An 824-nucleotide genomic window follows, 5' to 3' on the forward strand; every position below is an offset into this window, starting at 1 on the left:
GGCAGAAAGTAAAGCTTGGCTCATCCAGAGCAAAGTTTCGCTGTCGTTTCAATGTTTACATTCTGAGATCAGGCGACATCCTGAAGTCACTGGCATACCACCAAGATTCCAGCAGTTCAAAGGTTATTTCATCTACCAGAGTCTTCAAAGGACTTATTTACATTATCTTGAGACCTGTTCCCTGGGCAACTGACTCCAGAGCTCTAGCAGAAGAATTGCAACTGTGAAACCTTGTAGACATGGATTCGCTCGTTTGGGCCCTGTGCATGTGCTCTTGGCTCCAGCCGCCTGAAACCTTGTTGACATGGATTCGCTCGTTTGGGCCCCGTGCATGTGCTCTTGGCTCCAGCCGCCCCGTTTCGGCGTCAGGCTATCAGAAGTTCCTCGAGTGCTTCCAGAGAATCGTGGCAGCTTCCGGACTTTGCAGGTTTCATAGACATTTCTTGGCATATCTGTGTGGAAGGATGGTGCTACGGGAATCTAGTCCACTGATTATGAAGTGTACCCGGACAGAGGCACATACCTAGTGGCTGTATCTCTGCCAGAGACACGCCTTAGTTCAGTATGCTTGGCCCATTGTGTCAGGAAGGACGGAGTCAGTGTGAATTTCAGATCACCAGTTTACGCACCGATATGATTCCCATACAGTATATGTGCCGAGCTAATATTGTCTTGATCCTGCCTCTTGTTTTGATATATTTAAGGGGTGAATTGTGGACTCCCTCCCCAAAGCCCAGACAGTAACACAGCGCTGCAGAAGCGGCTACATTCAGAAGCTCCACCTTCATGGAGCAAGAAGGAAGTTACTGATTGGACTGTGACAC

Source organism: Mastomys coucha, chromosome X (assembly GCF_008632895.1).
Source record: "Mastomys coucha isolate ucsf_1 chromosome X, UCSF_Mcou_1, whole genome shotgun sequence".
NCBI classification, from domain to species: domain Eukaryota; kingdom Metazoa; phylum Chordata; class Mammalia; order Rodentia; family Muridae; genus Mastomys; species Mastomys coucha.